This window comes from Macaca thibetana, chromosome 5 (assembly GCF_024542745.1).
Source record: "Macaca thibetana thibetana isolate TM-01 chromosome 5, ASM2454274v1, whole genome shotgun sequence".
Taxonomy (NCBI): domain Eukaryota; kingdom Metazoa; phylum Chordata; class Mammalia; order Primates; family Cercopithecidae; genus Macaca; species Macaca thibetana.
Genome location: NC_065582.1, coordinates 120527114 through 120551879, shown reverse-complemented (window position 1 = coordinate 120551879; position 24766 = coordinate 120527114). Strand labels below are relative to the sequence as shown.

General features: G+C 38.1%; 1 long non-coding RNA gene across 1 annotated transcript; it reads right to left on the bottom strand.

Annotated features, from left to right (window-relative positions):
• Positions 1-1158: 1158 nt before the first annotated feature.
• Positions 1159-18584, bottom strand: LOC126955168 (uncharacterized). Its single transcript, XR_007725821.1, has 3 exons — positions 17400-18584; positions 15030-15151; positions 1159-1323 (listed from the first exon to the last, which is right to left on the bottom strand). It is a non-coding gene; the product is annotated as an uncharacterized LOC126955168 (long non-coding RNA).
• Between the last annotated feature and the right edge of the window lie 6182 nt (positions 18585-24766).

Sequence of the window (24766 nt, the reverse complement as noted above, 5' to 3'; positions counted from 1 at the left end):
AATTGGTTCATACAACTGTGTGATTTGAAAGTCTGAAATCCATAGAACAGGCTGCCAGGCTGGAACTCAGGAAGGATTTTTATGTTATCATCTCAAGGCAGAATTTTTTCTTCTCCTGGAAGCCTTCATTTTTGCTCTTAAGGTCTTCAACTGATTGGATGAGATTCACCCACATTATCAAAGGTAACCTCCTTTACTTAAAGTCAATTGATTATAAATGTTATTACAGCAATGGAATACCTTCACAGCAACATCTAAAGTAGTGTTTGACCAAACAGCTCAGCACCACAGCCTAGCCAAAGGTAACACATAAAATTAGCCATCATACTCTCCAATGTCATCTTTGAATGATTCATGACTCACAGTTTGCCATAACGAAATGGAATTGCTGGTCTTTCTTTAAGCATTGCATGTTGTTCCCTCTTCCTAGATGTCTTCCTATGCCATTTTGTCTAGAAAACTCCCACAGATCCTTATTTCAACTTAGATTGAGGCTCTCAATACCAATTTTTGCCTAAACAAGACATAGTGAAAATACCTGATAGATTCACCACGACATGCTTTTCTACGAAAGAGTTCTTTGAAAGAGAGTAATAAATAAGCTAATAAGATAGGTGGACAGTTCTCTAACACAGTATAGCACTTCATATTTGTGCATGTTCTTTGTATAAAATAAAGACATAATAAATAATATAGGATCATGATCATACTTTAAAAGATTAATATGGGCTTAGACATAAAGAACTTCTAGGACATTTCCCTTCCCTTCCCTACCCCTCTGACCTGACAAGATCTTCACTTACTGATACTCTGTTTCTAATCCTTGATCATGGGAGGGAGCAAGGTGCCAAGTATAGATAACTTGTAACCAACCACTGTACTCCTAAATGTAATCTCATAACAGATTTAGAGAGGTTCAATCAAAAACTTTAAGGGAAACTGATTTTTAAAAAAATTTTTGTCTCTTGCTCTCACTCTTCCTCCCTCCCTCCCACTCTCCCTTTCTTCCTCCTTTTAAAAATGTCTTTTGTTACTATTGTATCTGAATTATAGAGTTTCTAGGGGCAAGCAGGAGACAAGAAATACAGATTTAAAATGACTGTGGGTTTTTCTAGTAGAGCCTTCAGATTCATATCATCCTTTACTTGCGGACCAGTCATGGCTTCCCGTACATCTGTGTCACTATGGATGATTGCCCTTCTTGTGTTTGGAGTGTAGTTAATCTTTGGAATAACTAATAGTCTCCTGGTTCATTTTCTGGCAATAGGTTGGTAAATAATACATTTTATTTATTTCATTTTATTGTAATCTTTATTTCAATCTCTACAAAAGATAAAAAAATTTGAAACAGTGAATTATCTCCCTTTAAAATGGCACCAGGATCCACAGATTACAGAAATCAGCATTGTTAACATTTGTCAAACACTGTATTGCAGACATCTTTTTTACTATACACAGGTAAAAGAATGGATATTCATACACAGACATGAATGCACAGATAGGAAGACTTTGGAAAACATAAGAAAAGTTAGAGTCATTTTTTAAAAATGCTATGTTTTAACTTTAGATATTATATCATTTATATCCTACTATGAAAGACAAGAAAATCATGTATTTGTACTTTTCATTTTCCTCCTACACTTCTCAGTAGTTTGTTAGCAATGTTATTCTTATTACATTGTGAACATTTGTAACACTTTGTTCTGGTCTGTAATAAATGTTACTACAGTTGTTTGGTTTCGAATATATATTTAGATGGAGCATATACTCACCATCAACACTTTCTTCGTGGTATTGCTACACCTGGGTGTTGTTTTTCTTCCTCCATAGTTGGATATACTCATAAATAATCAAATAGTTACTCAGAGGTTTTTTATGCAAACACAGGCTCTCCTTCACTATCCCTATTTTCCATTTCTCAGACACAACCACTTTCAATTCTCTGCTTCTTAATACTGCTGTATTCTAATTTTTCAATTGTTGGCATCATCTGTTCACTTTCTACTATGGAAGAATGAAGATTCTGTACACATTCATACTCTGGCGACATAGCAGTCATTTTGGGATTTCCCTTTAGCAGCATTTACCTTCAACTACCTGTTGAGTCTGACACCCTAATACCTGAATTCCATATTTCTTTTTATTACTGTATTCACTCAGTTGTAGTGGAGTATATGCTCCAGGAGCTTTCTGGGAAAGGGTTATGATGGGAAGTGTACATTTTTGACAACTTGTGTGCCTGAAAATGTCTTAAATCTACCGTTTACCTTAATTAATAATATCGAATTCTAAGTTGAAAACAATTTTTCCTCTTCATTTTGATGCTGATGCTCTGTTGTCTTATTGCCTTCAAAGCTCCTGTCAAGAAGTCTGATTGTGTCTGGAATTGATGGGTTCTTGGTCTTGCTGACTTCAAGAATGAAGCCGCGGATACCCGCGGTGAGTGTTAACAGTTCTTAAAGATGGTATGTCTGGAGTTTGTTCCTTCAGATATTCAGATATGTCTGGAGCTTCTTCCTTCTGGTGGGTTCGGGGTCTCACTGACAGTGAAGCTGCAGACCTTCGCCATGACTGTTACAGCTCATAAAGGTGGTGTGGACCCAAAGAGTGAGTGGCAGCAAGATTTATTGTAAAGACCAAAAGAACAAAGCTTCCACAGTGGAGAAGGGGACCCGCAGCTTGCCGCTGGCTCAGGCAGCCAGCTTTTATTCCCTTATCTGATCCCTCCCACATCCTACTGTTTGGTCCATTTTACAGAGAGTGGATTTGTCCATTTTACAGAGAGCTGATTGGTCTATTTTGACAGGGTGCTGATTGGTGCATTTACAATCCCTGAGCTAGACACAGAGTGCTGATTGGTGCATTTACAATCATCTAGCTAGACATAAAAGTTCTCCAAGTCCCCAGAAGATTAGCTAGACACAGAGCACTGATTGGTGCATTTATAAACCTTGAGCTAGACACAGAGTGCTGATTGGTGTGTTTACAAACCTTGAACTAGACACAGAGAGTGCTGATTGGTGCATTTACAATCCTCTAGCTAGACATAAAAGTTCTCCAAGTCCCCCCCCCACCCAATTCAGGAACCCAGTTGGTTTCCCCTGGTGGGTCCTGCACCAGGGCCTCAGGTGGAGCTGCCCACCAGTCCCGCTGCACAGCCTGCACTCCTTAGTCTTTGGGTGGTCAATGGGACCCGGGACGTGCAGCAGGGGGCGGTGCCTGTCGGGGAGGCTCGGGCAGCACGGGAGCCCACCGTAGGGGAGCTCGGGCATGGGGGTGCTCCAGGTCCCGAGCCCTGTCCTGCAGGGAGGTGGCTGAGGCCCAGCAAGAATTTGAGTACAGCACGGGCAGGCTGGCAGTGCTGGGGGACCCGGTGCCCCCTTCACAGCTGCTGGCCCAGGTGCTAAGCCCCTGACTGCCCGGGGTTGGCACTGCCGGCTGGCCCCTCCGAGTGTGGGGCCTGTTGAGTCCACGCCCACCTGGAACTCACGCTGGCCTGCGAGCGCCATGCGCAGCTCCGGTTCCCACCTGCACCTCTCCCCCAACACCACCCCACAAACAGAGAGAGCCAGCTCTGGCCTCAGTCAGCCCAGAGAGGTGCTCCCACAGTGCAGCAGTGGGCTGAAGGGCTCCTCAAGCACAGCCAGAGAAGACACCGAGGCTGAGGAGGCACTGAGAGTGAGCGAGGGCTGCTAGCACGTTGTAGTCTGTCATGATGACATTTTGATTCTAGAATTTTTGACGGAAACTTCTTCTACCCCTGTCCATCATGTTCTGAAACCTCATTGGATTTTTTTTTTTTTTTTTTGTCCATAGTATTTTGAAATTTCATGGTAATGTGACAGAGTGGAGATCTTGTTTTCATCTATTGTGCTGACATTTAGTGGGCTATGACAATCTGAAAATTCATTATACTTCAGTTCCTGGAAATTTTCTTGGATTATGTCTTTGTTGATTTCCTGTCCTTCATGCTCTGTTTCTGAAGCTCCTATTATTTTGACAGTGAGACTCCTAAATGTGACATCTATTTTTTTAAATCTTTTCCTTTATATTTTCCTTTCTTCATCTTTTTTTAAAAAAATCACTTTCTTGGCTGGGTGCGGTGGCTCATGCCTGTAATCCTAGCACTTTTGGAGGCCAAGGCGGGTGGATCACGAGGTCAGGAGATCGAGACTATCCTGGCCAACATGATGAAACCCCATCTCTACTAAAAATACAAAAATTAGCTGGGCATGGTGGTGTGTGCCTGTAGTCCCAGCTACTCGGGAGGCTGAGGCAGGAGAGTCACTTGAACCCAGGAGGCAGAGGTTCCAGTGAGCTAAGATCACAACCCTGCACTCCAGACTGGCAACAGAGTGAGACTCAGTTTCAAAAAAAAAAAAAAAAAATCACTTTCTTGATTTTCTCAAGTTTACTTTCTAAACTTTCTATTGATTTCTTATTTCTGTTATTATATATTTAAATTCCCAGATACTTTTCTAATTATCTAAATGTTCCTTTATATAGCATCTTGATTTTATTTCTTACAAACGCTTTCTCTGAGGATAATAATGTTTAAATTATTTTTTTGCCTGAATAGTCTTTTTCTTTCAAGGTTTTCTTTGGTTATTTCAGTCATATTTCCTATTACATACTTTTCTCAAATATATGTTGATCCTTTGGTGTCTGCAAATTTTCAAAATTGGGGATCAAAGACCTGACTGAAGGAAGTGTTAGTTTTTATTACAGATGTTCTATCTGGTCAGATGTTTTGTTGAGAGAATCTAAATTACCAGTATATTTAGGTATTTTCTTTTGAGTTGGTCAGAATTCTTAGATAGGGGAAAATTCCTCCCTTGTTCTGCATGCATATAATATTTGCTGCTACCTTTCTGTAGTCAAGTTGGGAAGAGTCCAGCATAGATGTTTTGAGTGTGGTGCACCTGACCTCAACTGTTTTAATCTCCATGGTATGAAAACCTTAGCAGTTGGGGAAGACACCAGGAGCTAGTTGTTTCAATCAATTTTTCTGGTTTTAATTTCATTTCTTCTATTCCTACTTCCATGAGTACCTGGTACCATTTAAGCTACTCTTTTAAGACAGCACATGCCTTTACTTTTCCCACTACAATATAAGGTTTTAGGTTTCTTAGTCTGTTAGGCGAATTACCACTCACCTGCCTCCAGCTTTCATAATGCTGTTGTTGCCTCCTCTCCCATTATCATTGTCTTTGTGGGTTAACTTCTTTAAAACCCCAAACCACACACTTTTCCTATCATTTTAGCGGGATTTGGGGAAGAAACATGTACAGATGCATTTATTAAATTTATCATCTTTAAGTGAATGTTCTTGATTCTTGAGTTTCTTATTATGACTAATCTCTAGGTTGGTTATCAGTCTTCTTGAAGTCATTCCTTTAAGATTTTGAGCTGCTGAAATTCCTGAGATTTTACATGCATAACAATATATAAGCAAAAACGTATTTGTTTATATTATCTTTTCCTTAGAACTTTGTAAACTATTCCCACTGTATTTTTGTCAATTTAGTGTTGTCAAAGAAAAGATCCTGACCATTTCCTATTTGTAAATATAAATGTAAATGATTTTTTGTTGCTTTTTTCTGCCAAATCATCACAAGATTATTTATGCTATAGATTCATCAAATCCAGTCAGTCTTAGTATTGTGTTCATCCTTTAATTTTTCTTTGAACAAATGGGCCCTTTAAAGCTACAGATTTAAATGTCTTTGTTGAGTTCTTTTTTTCAGGGCTGCCAATTTAGCATTTGTTGGACCTCCTTTTCCTTTCATGTTGTTTATTCCTTCAATAATTTTAGTTTCTCTTTTCAATTTTATTTTATTTGTTTTGCTCAAGCCTGTCCTCATGTTACAAGATATTAAAAAATCTGTACCTGTTCTTCTCAATGTGGCTTTTATCTCTGATAGTCTTATTTTCCTCTTCCATTCCTTTACTAAATTCTGCAGCTTAATGGTCTTCTTCACCAAATGGTTGTACATTGTTTAGTTCTTTTGTATACTGCATCTTTGAGACTATTGGAATTAGCTGTTAACACATTTTTGTTCCCTTAGTAATTCCTCTTCTAGTTTTTAAAAATATTTTTTCTTCCTTTTGGCTTTTTTCCCTCCAAGATCTACGAAGTTCCTACTGCATTATTTGTAACATTATTTATTCTTTGGGGTTTGGGATAGATGTTTTCTAAAGAATACTGTAAGAAGTGGGCCTAGAGGGTAGATTATAGGCCGAGGGAGTGTTTTTTTTTTTTTTTTTTTAATTGACACATAGTAATTGTATGTATTTGTAAGGTTTAGCATGATATTTAGATATATGTATATAATATGTAATGATCAAGTCAGGGTAATTAGCGTATTCATTACCTCAAACATTATCTGTTTATTTTTGTTGAGAACATTCAAAATTTTTTCTTCCAGCTATTTGAAAATATATAATAAATTATTGTTAAATATAGCCATCCTACAGTGCTTTAGAAGAAACGAAATTATTCCTCTTACCTAATAGTAATTTTGTATCTGTTAACACACCTCTTCCTATTCCCCTTCTCCTACACTTTCTAGCTTCTAGTAACCACTATTCTACTCTCTATATCTATGAGATCAAAGTTTTTAGCTTCTACATGTAAGTGTGAACATGTAGTATTTATCTTTCTGTGCCTGCTTGGCTTATTTCATTTAATGTACCCCATTCATGTTGCTGAAAATGACAGGATTCCATTTTTTTTAAATGACAGAATAGTATCTCATGATGTATTTATGCCACATTTTCTTTATCTATTCATCTGTTGATGGACACTTAGGGCTATTGTGAATAGTGCTGCAATAAACATGAGAGCAAAGATTTCTTTTTGACAAACTAATTTTCTTTTCTTTGGATATGTATATACCCAGTAGTAAGATTGCTAGACAATATGGTAGTTCTATTTCTAGCTTTTTGGGAAACTTCATACTGTTTTCCATAATGGCTGTATTAATTAAAAATCTCTACCAATGTTGTGGAAGAGCTCCCTTTTCTCCACATCCTTGCCAGCATTTGTTATTTTTGGTCTTTTTATAATAGCCATTCTAACTGGGGTAAGATTATATTTCATTGTGGTTTTGATATGCATTTCCCTGATGGTTAATGATGTTAAGCATTTTATTTTATTTTATTTTATTTCATTTATTTATTTATTTATTTATTTATTTATTTTTTTTTTTTTTTTTTTTTTTGAGACGGAGTCTCGCTCTGTCACCCAGGCTGGAGTGCTGTGGCCGGATCTCAGCTCACTGCAAGCTCCGCCTCCCGGGTTCACGCCATTCTCCTGCCTCAGCCTCCCCAGTAGCTGGGACTACAGGCGCCCGCCACCTCACCCGGCTAGTTTTTTGTATTTTTTAGTAGAGACGGGGTTTCACCGGGTTAGCCAGGATGGTCTCGATCTCCTGACCTCGTGATCCGCCCGTCTCGGCCTCCCAAAGTGCTGGGATTACAGGCTTGAGCCACCGCACCCGGCCTATTTATTTTTTTTGAGACAGAGTTTCGCTCTTTCGCCCAGGCTGGAGTGAAGTGGCACGATCTTGACTCACTGCAACCTCCAACCCCCAGATTCAAGTGATTATCCTGCCTCAGCTTCCTGTGTAGTTGGGATTATAAGCCCCCATCATCACGCCCGGCTAATTTTTGTATTTTCAGTAGAGACGGGTTTCACCATGTTGGTCAGGTTGGTCTCAAACTCCTGACCTCAGGTAATCCACCCGCCTTGGCCTCCCAAAGTGTGAGGATCACAGGTGTGAGCCACCACACATGGTCAAGCATTTTTAAAAATAGGCCTGATGTCCCTTTGTTTGTCTTGTTTTGAAAAATGTCTATTCAGATCAGCTGCCTATTTTTAATTGGATTTCTTTTTCTGTTGAGTTCCTTATATATTCCAGATATTAAATATTAATCCCTTGTTGGATGAATAGTTTCCTTCTATTCTTCAGGTTGTCTGTTTACTCTATTGATAGTTTCCTTTATTGTGCAGAAGTTTTTTAGTTTGATATAATCCCATTCGTCTATTTTTGTTTTTATTACCTGTGCTTTTGAAGTCTTATTCATAAAACATTTGCCCAGACTAATGTCTTAGGGCATTTTTTCTGTGTTTTCCTCCAGTAATTTTACAGTTTTGTGCCGTACATTTAAGTCTGTATGTCACCCTGATTTGATTTTTATATACGATGTAAGAGAGGGGTCTAGTGTCATTCTTCTGTTTGTGGATATCCAGTTTCCCCAGCACCATTTATTGAAAAGATTGTCCTTTCCCAATGTGTGCTCTTGTTGCTTTTGTCGAAAGTCAGATAGCTGTAAATATATACCATACTATTAGTGTCACTACAGCTTTGTTGAAGTATATGTTGTATATGTTGAAGTCAGATAGTATGATGCCTCCAGCTTTGTTCTTTGTGCTCAGGATTTCTTTGGCTATTTGGGGTCTTTTGTAGTTCCATATCAATTTTAGGATTGTTTTTTCTATTTCTGTTGAAAAGGTCAATGGTTAAAAAAAGTCATTGGTATTTTGATAGGAGTTGTATTGAATCTGTAGATTGCTATGGATAGTACAGTCATTTTAGCAATATTAATTATTCCATTCCATGAACATGTGATGTCTTTTAATTTTTTTGAGTGTCTTCTATTTCTTTCCTCAGAGTTTTGTAGTTGTGTTTATAGAGATCTTTCACCTCCTTGGTTAAATTCGTTTGTAGCTTTCTCTTTTTCTGTAGCTATTGTAATTGGGATTGTTTTCTTGATTTCTTTTTCAACCAGTTTGTTATTGATGTGTAAAAAGGCTACTGATTTTTATATGTTGAATTTTGATCTTGAAACTTAGTTGAGTTCATTTATCAGTTCTAAGACTGTTTTGGTTACATCTTTAGGTTTTGTTTTAAATATAAGATTATGTCACCTGTCAACAGGGACAATTTAACTTTCTCCTTTCTAATTATGGATTTTTTTCCCCTTATTGCTCTGTCTCGGACTTCTAGGCTGAAGGAATCTGCAGTTTATATCTTTGTCTATTATCTCAAACATTCTCTTATCTCACTGTTGTTTTCTTTAACCCCAGGGTCCGTTTACTTTCACTTTTTAAGAGTTAAGAAGCTGGGATGGCCCTGAAGAAATCTCTCTAATTATGATATAATAATTTATGACGTCCCTTATTTCTTTTCCCCAGCTTACTTTCAGCAAGTTGCCTTAGCGGGAAGATTGGATCATATACAATAAAAATGTCACAATTGCATGATTTCACTTTTATTATTACTTTTGCCATTATGCAGTGTTAAAATAGGCCTTTACAGAAATCTTCCTGTCTTTTTATAGGCTCTGAAGTCTTTTTTTTTTGTTTCTTTTTTTAATTTTAGGGATGGACTCTTGCTCTGTTGCCCAGGCTGGAGTGCAGTGGTGTAATCTTGGCTCACTGCAACCTCCCCCTCCTGGGTTGAAGCAATTCTCCTACCTCAGTCTCCCAAGTGGGTGGGATTACAGGCTCCTGCCACTATGCCCAGCTAATTTTTGTATTTTTAGTAGAGACAGGGCTTCATCATGTTGGCCAGGCTGGTCTCCAACTTGCAACCTCAGGTGATCTGCTCACCTCAGCCCCCCAAAGTGTTGAGATAACAGGTGTGAGCCACCACGTCTGGCCAGCTCTCAAGTCTTAATACTCAGTCACTGAGAACTTTTAGAAAAATGTACATCTAGCTTAATTTGTGAGATGTATCTCTGACGTACATAATCTCTCACTTCAGTGTATATTTCACAGTTTGGAGCATATTTGCTTCACATTTTAAAATTTGAAGTTGTAACTGGTAGCTTTATTGTTTGTTTCCTTAGAATGGGGCCCACTATTCTTATCTTTTGTTCTTTTTCTGGGCTTAGGGGTAGGAAAATGTAAAAGTGATTTTACTCTGTCGTCTTTAGATAGAAGTCCTCTCATAATTTATGCTTAAACCTTGATATTGCATCCAGAGCACTCAGGAAAAAAATGTATATGTATATGTGTGTGTTTTAGGTTTTCTTTCTAGAATATGTTTTAATATAATTAAACATACTTAATTATAGGTTTTAAATAATTAAGTAATGGAAAAGTTGTAGAATGATTTCCTTTCTTTTCTGCTCTATTATACATCTTTCTCAATTCATACTGGCATTTAAACTACTTACGTAGATGGAAATGTTAATCGTATGGTACAAGTATGCCTTGTAGACATCCCATTCCTAGAAGTTATTTTCATCTCATTAGGTATCAACTGAGCAGAATGACTGTATTCACAGTGACCTCGGTATAGTTAGTGAGCAATCTCCGTGTCCCATTAAGACTGCTACACAGAATTAAATTAGTAACAGGATATTCAAATGTTGATTTTCTTGTCCTAGGGTATGTTTTCTTTATCCTAATTGCCATAGACATTAAATATTCAATTTATTCACTCTCTTTGGAAAAGAGCTCCATTCAGTTGTAATCAAACCAATCCATATCCTTCCAATCTTAATTACATTAATTTAATCCTGTATTAATTAAGGAATATTCATGGCTGTTGAACATTGTAATAGGTAGAAATAATTAGGAATCCAAATATCTGAATGATGCATTGTGAAAACTGAATTATGAGAGAGAAGTTGCATAGTTTCAAGGTCTAGTTTTTGTTTGCTACTTATTAAAAAAACCTAGTAAACTACTGTTATAAAGCTTTATCAGTTTATCTCTATAGTAAAAGATCTATAACCCACAGAAAAACTAACTGAAATTAACAATGTTCCTTCATAAATCACTTATAATCAACCCATTTTCAGCATTTTGTTGAGAGCTTTCTGACTTCTTTTTCCATCAACTTTATTATAAAATATTTTCACATTTATAGTTATATTATATTTAATCATATTGTCTCCTTTTCTGCATTCACATAGAACTTGCAATTGAAAAATAAACTTTGCCATTTAATTATATCATATTAATACCACATGTAATGGTTTCATTCATATCATCTCTTCCACAAGATGATCTTCAAAGGCAACAATCATATTGCAAAATAATATTAATATTTATTTAGTTCTTATTATATGCTAGGCACTCTTATGTGGTATCTAGCATATTCCTAAATGTTGAATATGTATCACATTGGAGATAACATGTATCATATGTCAAGTAGCTTAGTATCTATGACAATTTAGGAAGGAAATGTAATAGCTTAAGTATGGGCTTTGGAGTCAGACAAATTGAGTTTTGATCCTTGGCTCTTCTTAGTGGCTATATAATTTTGGGTAAATTACTTAGTCTCTCTGAGACTACACTTCTCCTGAAAGATTAATATATTTCATAAAGTTTTTCTAAAATATCTTCACATAGTAGATGCTTATGTGGTAACTATTTTTATTCATAATCTGACAGTTGATTATTATAGATGAAAATCTCTTTATAGTATATATTCCTGTCTCAACCAATATTTTATTCTGTTTATTTACTTCGTATCTTCATCTACTATCTCAAACATTCTCTTTTCTGTGTTTATGATTGATATATGTATCAGATAAAAATTATATATATAATTTATATATACTATATATATATTTATATGTAGTTTATATTTATATTAAATAATATAAATATATAGTATATATTTTATATATATTACAAATTTGCATTTAATAGCCTTAGAATCTTTGGCAATTTACTGTATCACTTTGAGTCTGTTCCTGACCTTGGATGATCTGCCCGCCTCGGCCTCCCAAAGTGTTGGGATTACAGGCGGGAGCCACCACGTCTGGCCTCCCTTTTTTTAGATTTGTGTAACTGCTTGTTCTCCATATTGAATAATACAGTTGCATGCATACTGTCACCAAGCAAATATAAGAGGAAGGATAGTCCTGTGCTTAACCTAAAGGTACTCCACAAACCCATAAAGGAGCAGAAGAAACCAAGTTATGAAAGATCAGACAATGAGGAAGAAACTGCTGTTTTCAGCAACATATGAAAACTTTATGTTGTTTCCAGTCCTGATAACAACAGCGTGACAGCACATATACGACTAGTATTCAAGGGTCCCAGATCAATGGAAGAAAACACAGGAAAAGGAATTGAAAGTATCTTCCATTAGATGCTGAAGAACCATTCAGGATCCTTGACTACAGATCTGAATTCTCTGAGGCTTATGGGTAAGCTCATGATGGGAGTGGCGTTACTTTCATCATTTTATCCCTAGCATATATCACAAATATCAGACACAAAACTGACCTTCAGTATTTTTTAATGAACATCATTGTTTTACATCAGAGCAATTATTTGTATTCTTCACTATTAAAAACACAATCAAATCACAATAATACCAAACTTTGTTTGATTCAGGGGTGAGGGCAGGCTGCTTTTCATTCAAAAGCAGATATTAATACTCTAAACAGTCCTTATAAGTACTGATGTGTCTTGCTAATCTTTTACAAAATCTCCCATAACTTTCAAAAGCAGCATTGGATCCACCACTATAAGACAGGTCACTTTTTAAAAGTTATTTTTTGTATACTGACAGGAATTAGGTTCACTTGTAGGGAATTCCTCTTCTTCTAAGAAAAGACACTCACAGTTTTCCACTTTAGATGATGTGGAATACAATTCTAATTAAATAAGAAAGAAGTCTCGCACGCGGAGCCATGAAGATGGTACCTCCACGTCATACATTCATGTATAGTAAAAGGACAATTCCAATAAGCCAGTGTTCTCTCCTTTGTATTAACACTTTATTTTAAAATTGCAAATTATTTATGGACCCTTCCGCCCTGTTGTACCTATCATCTTAATCCATTGCCCCAAGGTCAGTGGTGCTAGGTTTTAAATTTACTGCGATTTTTTTGTTCTATTTCAGAAATCAGTAAGGTCAATGCTGCGGAAATTATCAACAACCGTAAGTTCAGATACTTTTTAATTAAAGTTTTGAGGTGATCTAAAGCATAGCAGTCATGATTTGTTACTGTTGGTTAGGAACAGTTCTAAGTGTTTCACACATAGAGTAATTAATTTAATCTTTGTAACCATCCCACAGATGGGGATGATTATGATTCCATTTTTGAGATGGGGAAACTGATGCACAAAGAAGTGAAATAATTGCCCAAATTCATCTATCTTGTAAACGATGAGGCCAGAATACAAACTCAGGGAGTCTGATTGCAGAGCATGAACTTAACTATAACTTTATCTGCCTTCCACAGCTCACACATTTTCCAAGTGCTAGTGTCTTGATGACAGTATGCTGGTATGCAGGCAATCCACTGGCTGCTAATGATTCCTGTACAGATTATACTGTAGCTATAAGCACAAGATATTGTCAGATATAACTGTACAAAGCGAACTCAGCTCACTCTCTGCTTTGTAATCAAATGTTATTCTTAATGAAACAAAACTGACTTTTTCTGACAGGCTGTGTGAGATGCGCAAGGATGTCACCTACATTTGTTAGAGTCAGGGTAGGTTCCACTGCTCAGGAAGGAGAATGGCCATGGCAAGCACGCCTTAAAATGAATGGACAACACTACTGTAGGGCATCATTGATCAGTGAAAGATACTTGGTGACTGTGGCTCACTGTTTTAAAGTGTAAGTTCATTATGTTGCCCAAGGCAACAGAAACCAAAGGCTTTGGAGGAAGTTCCAGTTTGTACCTGTTATTCCTGTTTAAATATTAGCAGCACTCCCTTTCATTCTCAAAAGTGTCCTGGTTTGGAAGAAAAATTATATGGCAAGCCTATCTAAGACTTTCCTACCTTTTCAGTAAAAATGGGAAGAGTCATTCATTCTTGACAGTGCATTTTTTTCTTCACATGATACTTACCTCTCATCACTTTATAATACAGACATCCTAAACTACTTGTAGTTGCTGAAACACATTCTGTTTCATATGTACCTTCCTCTCCGCACATGCCTGCCCCCATCTGCTCATCTTTTAGGCAAATACGACTTAGACCCATAGTCTTATCCAAAATACTATTTTCCCTAAGAAATCTTCCATTCCCTTAAGAATACAGATTTAAGTCTTCCTATTCTGTAGTCTCACTAATTATATACACCACTATTTAACCTATTATAACTGCTAGTGTTTACACCTACCTTTCACTAGATTTAAACTTTTTTATGGCATGGCCACTTATTTTTATTCTATTCCCCCATTGCCTTATATAGTGTATGGTGTAGGAGCTCAAGATTTTTTAAAATGAGTTAAAAATCAGATTATAAATTGCTAATGAACTATAGATCAAGGAAGTATTCATGCCAAGAAGAGTACAGTAGATACAGAATGTATTTCTATTATCTTGAAATAAATACAAAATATATGATTTTTATTTCTTTAGGACAAAAAATCCAAAAAACTATACTGTCAGCTTTGGCATGAAAGTAACTCTACCCTATATGCAACATGATGCTCAACAAATTATTATTCATGAAGACTACATCCAGGATGAACATCATGATGATATTGCACTTACACTGCTCACTAAAAAGGTTTTATTTAAGAATGATGTACATTGGCCGGGCGCGGTGGCTCACGCCTGTAATCTCAGCACTTTGAGAGGCCAAGGCGGGTGGATCACGAGGTCAGGAGATCGAGACCATCCTGGCCAACATGGGGAAACCTCGTCTCTACTAAAAATACAAAAAATTAGCCGGGCTTGGTGGCGGACGCCTGTAGTCCCAGCTGCTCGGGAGGCTGAGGCAGGAGAATGGCGTGAATCCGGGAGGTGGAGCTTGCAGTGAGCCGAGATCGCGCCACTGCACTCCAGCCTGGGTGACAGAGCGAGACTCCGTCTCAAAAAAAACAAAAAAAAAAAAACAAAAAAAAAAGGAATGATGTACATCGAGTTTTTCTTCCTGAAGCCACACAGATTTTTCCACCTGGTGAAGGAGTTGTTACAGGATGGGGAAGACTTTCATTTAATGGTAAGACCAGGGAAAATGTAACATACCATGTAAGGTACAAAACCAACAGGAAAATAGTAATCTAGGTGTAGAGTCAAAGGCATCATTTACCTCCAGATGTTGAGTACTCTCAGACAATCTCTTAGGGAATGGTGCATATGGAGTTATGACTGCAAACTGCCTGGGTTTCAAACATTCCAAGGAAACCAATTTGGTTGTAGAACCTCCCTAACCTGGAAAAGCCAATTGAGAAAGCTCTGGTCCAAAGATGTAGGAAGAGACAGAAAGAAAGACAGGCAACATTAGAAAGATATTTCAAATTATAATTTGAACATTTCTTTTTTATCAGTTTGAGTGAGGAAAGTGAGTGGGCTTTTTCATTCTAAAAGTATGCGATAGTCAAATATGGGTCTTATGTACAGAGGATAAAGCAAGGTCATCCAGTTCTTTCAGCTTGTTTGCGGATATTTAATTCCTTTAGGTAAATATCCAGTGTTCCTTCAGAAAGCATCTGTGAAGATTATTGATACAAACACTTGCAATGCTAAAGAAGCCTATCATGGTATGGTGCAGGATACAATGCTATGTGCTGGGTACATGGAAGGAAATATTGATGCCTGCCAGGTAATTCTGGCTATTATTTACATTGACCAGTAGTATATAAATAACTGCTCTTACTTTATGAAAATCATCAATATGGAGACAATTCTATACTTCAATTAATTTGCACTTTTCCAATCCTGTCAAAGTTCCTCTCAGCTTTGGCACTAAAGTAATTCTTCCCTACATGCAACATATGTTTTTAAGTGTTTAACAAACATTTATGCTGGACTTATTCTGAGTCAAACACTGTTTTAAGTCCTCTACAAATGTTGATTCATTTAATCTTCATTACACTCTTATGATGTAGATAATACCAGTATTCTCATTTTATGATGAGGAAATAGAGGCTGGTAAATTTTAGTAATTTGCACATCATAGCTGACATACAAACCTAGGCTGTCTAGCACCACAGTCCAGATTCTTAGCTACATTTCAATAAATAATCATCTCAGAATTTTTTCAATTACTTTCAGCCCATTCTGAAATTCCTCTCACTTTCTTACCCCCTCATGGTTAGAGTTCTGGTATTTTTTCTCAGATATGAAGTCCCGTATTCCAAGTATATTCATATGTCTCCCAAAGCTTTGTCATGGAATTAAAGCTTGTAACTTATTAAATCATACCTTTGGTGCAGTGGCTCATGCCTGAAATCCCAGCACTTTGGGAAACCAAGGCAGGAGGACTGTTTGATATCAGGAGTTCAAGACCAGCCTGGGCATCACAGTGAGCCCTCATCTCTACAAAAAACAAAAAAATAGCTAGCTCAGTGTGGTGGCATGCCTGTATTCCTAGCTACTCAGAAAGTTAGGTGGGAGGATTACTTGAGCCCAGGAGTTCCAGGCTGCAGTGAGCTGTGATCATGCCACCGCACTCCAGGCTGGGAGACAGAGTGAGATCCTGTCTCTAAAATATAAATAAATTTAAAAAATAAATCACACCTTTCAGTTTTAGGTAAACTCCAGAGTCCTAGGCAAGGTATTCTGGTCAGTCACAGTTGAAGTTAATGGTGACACAGGGATTTACACTGTAGGTAAAATGCTAATGACTCACAAACTTTATCTGGAGTTATCATTTAGTGTAAATGAAGTATCCGAAAGGAAATTCTCACAACGATATATATTCTTTGTTTTATTCAGGGTGACTCTGGAGGACCATTAGTTCATCCTAATTCTCAAAATAATACCTTGTTGGAGTAGTGAGCTGGCGAAGGAATGAATGTGGTGCAATCAATAGTCCAGGGGTCTACACACGAGTGACCACCTACCGCAACTGGATTGCCTCTAAGACTGGTGTCTAACAGAAAATCATCTCCTAGCAACTATTGTAGGTTGATTTTGCCTGTTACTCCTAAGCCTTACTTAACATGCATTTTAAATTAGTGTGTACAATGGCTGTTTTGAAAGAACTGTCATCCCAAGGGAATATCTGTGGACTTCTAAGCTAACTCAATAAAACAAGACATCTCAGGTTTGGTCCAGAAAAACCAAAGCAAAGACAGTGTTCACATCAAAAACAGACTATTATAATACGAATTATTTTTCTGTTTCATTAACTCACATCATGGCTATCTCATCACAGCATAAACTCTTGGTTTTTGTCATTCAGACTTTCTAGAATTGTGAAAGTGTGTCCTTGTCCATGGCAAATTAATCACTGTAACTGGAATCAATACTTTATGCAGACTGGGTTGGAATATGCTATATCTGCCTTCATATCATAGTGTTTGTGGAAGGTGTGTGGTTGTGATCTAAATCTAGTCTGAATGTAGGCACTGAGTTACACTCTTTTATTTGTATGAGGTCTTGATCAATTCTTGCAATCATTGTGAAAGAATTTCACATCAGCAAAACCAGGCAAAACAGCACATTTTAGACTTACAGAGACCAGGCAGAGTAGTAGTTCTTCACTGTTGTTACAAGTTTCTGTGGAAATTCTTTATTTGTAACATATTTTGAAAAGTATGCACCCTGAAAATATGTAATGTATTTTAATTAAAACAAATTTAAAAGCAAACTGTTTAATGACAGTTTTCTTTTTGGTTTTTGTTTGCTTTGAGAATTCGTGCGTGGGTTTTCCTTTCTAACTTCTTTTTCCATAAAAAGAAGGGTTGCCTGTACTTGGACCATGGCTTGCGGGAGGACACAGGGTGGTTAAAAAGTATCTTGAGGGCCGGGCCTGGTGGCTCATGTCTGTAATCCCAGCACTTTGGGAGGCCGAGGCAGGCAGATCACTTGAGGTCTGGAGTTTGGGACCAGCCTGGCCAACATGGTGAAACCTCGTCTAATTAGCTGGGGGGTGGTGGCTGGCGCCAGTAATCTCAGCTACTCGGGAGGCTAAGGCAGGAGAATCACTTGAACCGGGGAGGCGGAGGTTGCAGTGAGGAGAAATCACCACTACACTCCAGGCAGGGAGACTCTTCTAAACAAAACAAAACAAAAACAGTACCTTGAGGCTGAAGGGAGCAGCTCCGGTGGACGCTGCCCCAGGTCTGACAGAGGAATGGGGCCGGCGGGCCTCTTGAAGGCCTCCAGGAGCCGCAGGCTCCTTGTTGCGCCAGAGGAAGAGGCCTGGCCAGCGCGGGTTGGGCCCCTCCAGCCCGCTGAGTCTGGTCAGGTGGTTGCCAATCTTCCGGATGAGTTTTCATTCGCGGCCTAGAAAGTCGTTCTCCAGGAAGCCACAGACGTGAGGGTCTGCATGCTTTGCGCCCAGGGTGTGCAGATTCAGCAGGACCTGGTTCAGGCTCATCTCCAGGGCCAACGCGGCTTGCAGGGCGCCCAAGCTGCTGTCCTGTTCATCCCAGGACGGCTTCTGGGTGGCATCGCAGAGGGCTCCGCGGTGGTTTTGCGTCTTCCACAGACTCTGGGCGTCCTGTCGCTTCTTCTGGGCCAGCTCTCGGAAGAAGTGGCCCATGCCCTCCAGGGCCACGTCGTCGCGGTGGAAATGGAGGAAGACAGAGAGGTAGGTAACGGACGCCAGCAGCTGCGGGTTGACCAGGCTGCTGTCGGCGGCCTCCACTTCGGCGCAGTAATTCTGGCTCACGGTTCTTTGGAAAGGAGCTAAATAGACACGCGCACAAAAGAAAGGCTGAATCCGTCTTGGGCTGGGGGATGATGGGAAGGCCAAGAAGATGGTTCTGGAAGCTGCAGAGGGAGTGGGGGTCTGGGGAGAAAGTTAAGGAGGAGTCAGAGGCTGGAGGCGGGAAAGAAGGGAGTTCAAGAAGGAGGTAAGCACGGTATGTCTGCAGGTGGGTTTTTTGTGTGACATAAATGTTAATTTCTGGCCATGGTCCCAGTCCCACAGTCCCTAGAAGCTTGCGTAGAGCCCTGTTTTATGAACCACACAATCTCCACGCATTAAGTAACTACAGTCTGTAATACTCACTTTTAAAAAATTAAAATTTTTATTGGTATTTACTGAAAATTTGACTTAGTGTCTTGATAAGTCCTTATACAATATTTAAATTTTACTTGAGCGTCCATGACCTAGATTAGATAGATGAGAAAATCTTTTACTTACTGAGTTTTCTTCTTCCAGAAAGTGTGGATTTTATACTATCTACTGATAACCATTTTGCATTTGCCAAAGATCTCAAATAAGTATATATGTAATAATAGTTGTCCTAAAATTTTATTAAATCACTTTTAAATGGCATTTTTAGTTCCTTTATGTCATACATAAACTCAGTTTCTTAAAACATTGAAATACCAAAGATCCTTTAAAGTAGTCTCAGCGTATTAAATTTCAGTTATTAATGATATTGATATTTAATTCCCTTGGTGGTAATTAACATTACACATTGTATTCATTATCATCATCATAATTGAAGCAGTAATGCTTAACGTTTACTGAGTTCTTACTATGTGTCAGGCACAATTCTAATGACTTTGTATGTATTATCCCAATTGATCCTTCTGTCTATTCCATGAGGAGTACTATTATTATTTTAACTTTATAGATGAATAAACAGATACCAAGAGGTTAACAACCTTGTCCAAGAATGCAGAACAACACCCACTTTACACAATCCTGCCTTTTAGTCATAGAAGTCCAGGATAAGGAAGTGATTTTTTTTTTTTTTTTTGAGACAGAGTCTGGCTCTGTGGCCTAGCCTGGAGGGCAGTGAGGCTATCTTGGCTCACTGCAAGCTCTGCCTCCTGGATTCACGCCATTCTCCTGCCTCAGCCTCCCGAGTAGCTGGGGCTACAGGCGTCCACCACCACGCCCGGCTAATTTTTTGTATTTTTTTTAGTAGAGACGGGGTTTCACCGTCTTAGCCAGGATGGTCTTGATCTCCTGACCTCGTGATCCTCCCGCCTTGGCCTCCCAAAGTGCTGGGATTACAGGCGTGGGCCACCGTGCCCAAAGCTGTTGATAATTTACATTTTTGTGGGAGTTTTTGTTTGTTGGTGTTATGTGTTTGTGTGTTTGCTTGCTTGCTTTTCCTGAAAAAGGTGAAAACTTCTTACAGCTTTGGGTAATACCTAACACAGTAAGAAGTCCATGCTGGGAAATGAAATCAGGATTACTTTCACAAAAGTATTTATATTTATAGGGTATTGTATATTTCTCATTTGAGCCTATATGAAAATGCCCTCTGAATCATGGTCTGGCAAATTTGGCTCCCATTCAGGTGGATCCTGGATGCCGACTCCTCTAGAAGGGGCAGAGGAGATTAAAGGATCTAGTCTTGAGGTGGGGGTAGGAGTAGAGATTATGGAAAGTGATACCAGTGACTGCTAATATTCTAATTAATCTTGTAATTTTATGTTTTTAAGCCTTCAGATGCAACTTGAATACTAGTGTAATTGTTTTATGTGAATCCATGCCAGAACTCTGTCTGGGAGTTGGCATCTTTTTTGCTTCCATCTGCCTCTGAGAGCCAGAGTTTATTAATTTGTAGCACAAATAAGTTTACCGAAATTCTAATTTTCTTAATAAATCTCATATTTCATAATTAGCAACAGTCACTTTCCTTATAAGAAGCTTACTTTATCAAGAAAATATCTGCCACATGCAGATTCTAAATATATTAAATAATTACTGATTCTGATTCTAATAGGTTTTCAGTCACTCTTAGCAGATAAAATGTTGTTCCATGACAAAAATGATGCGTTCAGCTTGCAAATCATAAAATTACTTCAGTGCTTTTACTCAAGATTGCCATTCAATTCAATTATGCAGCAACCATGCTTATGTCTACTTCTCATTTTGTCATTCATAATATAACCAAGATATGTATGCACTCAATTTCAAAATGTAATACAATTTGTAATCTTTAATGTTTCATCCAGAGCATTCTTAAATAAAGTTGGATTTTTTTACTGCAAATGCATGGCAGTGAAAAATACAATGATCCAATGACTCCTGGTATAGTTTGGTGCTTTTACCTTGATTTGCTAAAAGTCCCAGTTTTTTGTCACTAATCTATTTTCACTGTTAGTTTGATTTTACAGACTTCCTGAAAAAGTCTCAGAGACCCTTAGGGGTCTGCAGAAAACACTTTGAAAACTGCTGATCTATTCTAATTGTTTTAATAAGTATTCTAAAGGAAATTTTATATAACCAATATCTACAAAATAATTTCATCAATCCATAAATATCCAAGAACTGTTCATTTATATACTTATGGTGCTACAGAAGCAGGTGGGACAGACAACTAATCCAGAATGAGGGATGGGGGCAATCAAAGGTTTATCAAGTTAATGCCCCTGAGATGAGCCCTGTAGGATGAATAAGAGGAAGCCCAAGAAAAAGTTCTTGGTGAAGGGGTGGAGGTGCTTGGGAAGGGCACCCAAAGTAGAGAAAACAACATTGTCAAACACTGTGACTGAATATACTATCATGCATTAGTCAGGATAGGCTAGATGTTATTGTGGTTCCACATACTTAAATCTCCATAGCTTAGCACGCCAAAATATACTTCTCACTCATAGGCTATTGACAGTAGGATGACTCTCCTACGCTGCCAGATTAGCAAACCAGGCTGCTTTCATCTTGTGGCTATGCCGTGTGAACATTGCCTTTACAATCCTAATCACAGAGCAAGAGAATGCTGCTAATAGACCCACTAACAGAATGAAAATATATCCACTAATGCTCCTAGATCATTTGTCAAAACTTATTAAATGGCCCCTTTTAACTTTAAGGGGACTGAGAAACGTGAGACAGGACATATATATTTGGAGACACAGAAGTTTCTCTGGTCTAAACTAATTTGTTGAAAAAGACTGCTGGCACTAATTTCTACTGTAGCAAAGAAGAAATAGTTTTCACAGAGTAAACAGTAGAGGGCTCTGGGAATAAACTAGAATGTTGACTAGTAGGCAGCAGTGCAGTTGCAGATCAAAGAGGAGTAGAAGTAGAGCCTGGAAGGCTCTGACAAGCAAGAGAGTCTTTCCGGTATAATGATCAAAAGCTCTGTGCTAGTATTGGGGAGCTTTTATCTTTAATTGGGTAGAAAAGGGAAAAGGAAAGAAGTACAATGTTGGGATTAGAATTCTTTAAAATTGCACAGACTTATAAGTCGTAACGCAAAGAAAAAAGTGACATAAAACTACTCTCTAGTTTGTCTCTGCTATATAAAACACGAGTAGAAAAAAAGACTAGAAAAAATACAGGAGACCAGAGGGTTTTTTTTTGTTTGTTTAACAGAGTTTATTCTAGTGATTTTATGAATGATTTCTAGAGTCTGTCTTATATTTTCCATAATGAGCATGGTTACTTTATAACCAAAAGGAAAAAAAAATTCATTAACCTTTGTTTAAATAAATTTCAATTTAAATAGTATATTTTCAATAAATCGTTAGTCATTAAATATTGATGAGATATTTATGAATATGGTGAATATATTTTCCCAGCCTAAATTGGGACATTTGGCTTGATAGAAATGAATTGAAAATTTTGCATTGAACAGTCTTGGAAAATCATATGGTTGCATAGTCACAAATAACTGAAATTCTATAATTATGTTTCTTTAAGCTCAAATGGGACATAACGGCATATGATAGATTTATCATTTATTTTTGTTTTCCATAAATGTGTTAATGAAATTTATGTTAAGCTAGTTTTTATAAACGGAATTGCATTTTAAATTACCAGAATAACTTGGTATTTAAATATATCCACTATTTTGAGTTTTTTTAATGTAAAATAGATATGCACATATATGTTTGATTAAAGGATAAAAAGCCTTTAATTACTGTCTCTGACATCTGAACTTCTATTTTTTTCTTTTGCACAAGAAGACACCGATGTTCTATCACTTTTCCCAGCAGAGGGCATTACAACCCAAGTATCGGGCTTCACATATTTCCCATAAATGTCAAACTTAACATTGTTAACTTGAGAACGCTCATAAATGAGCAAAGTACAATCCCAGCAGGAGGCAGAAGAATAGAAAAAGTGAAAACTTACACCCCCCCAATCCCTATTTCTGGCAAATAAAAATATAATCCATGATTCCATTAAAAAGAAAACTCATTCTTGCATAGGGCAGTAAGAATTTCCATGATAAATAAAGATGTATTTAAGTAATACTTTCTGCTCTAAAAGCCACATAACCTAGTGGAAAGTACCAGTATACAGCAAATACAAATGCAGGATAACTGTAATAACTGCCAGGTTTAGAACACTACACTCTGTTTTATACTTCCAGTTACCTACTTGACCACTCCAAATAATGCAAGACCCCCAAAAGTTAATATGTCCACCCCATTTTATCATTTGACTTACATATATGTTCCTCTTTATGTGTTCACCCATTTATTTAATGGCATTACTGTTCTTGAAAATTTATTATCACCTCTAATCTCTCCTTTTCTGTCATCTTTTCCCGAGTCCTAACTCCTGATGGTTTCCTAACTAGTCTTGCAAGTCTTTGGTGATTTACTAATAGGTGAAGCATAAATTTTTATCTTTTTTTTTTTTTTTTTTTTTTTTTTTTTGAGGCAGAGTCTCACTCTGTTGCACAGGCTGGAGTGCAATGGTGTGATCTCGGCTCACTGCAACCTCTGCCTCCTGGGTTCAGGCGCTTTTCTTGCCTCAGCCTCCCAAGTAGCTGGGACTATAGGCATGCGCCACCACGCCCCGCTAAGAAGCATAACTTTTAAAATTTGATTTTCAAGTCCTTCATAATCTAAATGGTATCTAAATTCCCAGTCCTGCCTATGGGTTCCTCCCTTTAGCAACACAACATGCCAATTAAAACTCTGATTTCCTTCAGAGCCCAGCTCAAATTCCATGTAAAAAAGACTTGCTAGCAAAAATTATTCTCTCCTCTTCTGTTCTCTGATCTCATATCATTTGTATTTTTGTTAGAACACCATATTAGTCGTTTTCACACTGTTGATAAAGACATACCTGATTTTGGGCAATTTATAAAACAAAGAGGTTTCATTGGACTTAAAGTTCCATGTGGCTGGGGAAGCCTCACAATCACAGTGGAGAACAAGGAAGAGCAAGTCACATCTTACATGGATGGCAGCTGGCAAAGAGAGTTTGTGCAGAGAAACTTCCCTTTTTAAAACCGTCAGCTCTTGTGAGACTTACTTGCTATCATGAGAACAGCATGGGAAAGATCTGCCCCTGTGATTCAATTACCTCTTACCAGGTCCCTCCCACAGCACGTGGGGATTCAAGATGAGATTGGGCAAGGACACAGTCAAACCATATTCCATGCTGGCTCCTTACAAATCTCATGCCCTTACATTTTAAAACCAATCATGCCTTCCCAACAGTCCCCCAAAGTCTTAACTCATTTCAGCATCAACTCAAACATCCATAGTCCAAAGTCTCATCTGAGACAAAGCAAGCCCCTTCCACCTATGAGCCTGGAAAATCAAAAGCAGGTTAGTTAGATACAAAGGAGGTACAGGCATTGGGTGAATACAGCCGTTCCAAATGGGAGAAATTGATCAAAACAAAGCGGCTACAGGCCCCATGCAAGTCCAAAATCCAATGGGGCAGTCAAATCTTGAAGCTCAAACATGATCTCCTTTGACTCCATGTCTCTCATCCAGGTTATGCTGATATTAAGCGGTGGGTTCCCATGGTCTTGAGCAGCTCCACCTTTGTGGCTTGGTGGGGTACAGCCTCCCTCCCAGCTGCTTTCATGGGCTGGTGTTGAGTGTCTGCAACTTTTCCAGGCACACAGTGCAAGCTGTCAGTGGATGTAACATTCTGGGGTTGGGAGTATGGTGGCCCTCTTCTCACAGCTCCACTAGGTGGTCTCCCAGTAGGGACTCTGT